This window comes from Etheostoma spectabile, chromosome 19, assembly GCF_008692095.1.
Source record: "Etheostoma spectabile isolate EspeVRDwgs_2016 chromosome 19, UIUC_Espe_1.0, whole genome shotgun sequence".
NCBI lineage: Eukaryota > Metazoa > Chordata > Actinopteri > Perciformes > Percidae > Etheostoma > Etheostoma spectabile.
Window position 1 is genome coordinate 18,694,922 of NC_045751.1, and position 575 is coordinate 18,695,496.

At 34.8% G+C, this 575-nt stretch overlaps 1 protein-coding gene across 1 annotated transcript in view; it reads right to left on the reverse strand.

Annotated features, from left to right (window-relative positions):
• LOC116707443 (uncharacterized) overlaps window positions 1-575 on the reverse strand; it is a 15,733-nt gene that overhangs the window by 9,040 nt on the left and 6,118 nt on the right. The window lies entirely within an intron of this gene.

A 575-nucleotide genomic window follows, 5' to 3' on the forward strand; every position in this document is an offset into this window, starting at 1 on the left:
TTTTTTTTTTTTTTTTTTTAAAGATGACGTCCTCTAATTTCTTGTTTTGTCCACAACTAAAAGATATTCAGTTTACTGTCGTAGAGGAGAGAAAAAAGTAGAAAATATTCACATTTATAAAGCTGGAATTTTTTTATGACTCGGTTTTCAAATCAGTTGGCAATTATTTTAATAGTAAACAACTAATTGATTAATCAATTCATCTTTTCAGCTCTGGTTTGAACTATTTTGTGCAATTAAAGAGTTTTCAAAACTTTATGGAGAAGTCTGGAGCTGGCAGGCTGCATTGTCTTATCGTTTAATTTACTCAGACGGTATGCATTCATTTAACGATGTGAATTACGAAATGATCCGAGAGCATTCCCCAAACACATGATAGTGATTTGCCGTTGTTCTGTCCCACAGCATGCTGTCTGCCTCACCCAGGACTGTTTAAGCACTGGTGTTATTAAAGTGCTCATATTATGCTTCTCCCCTTTCCTTTACTGTGTTGTATATATCTTTTGTGTGCATGTTATAGGTTTACAAAGTGAAAAAATCCAAAGTCCACCCCAAAGGGACTTACCATCTCCAAC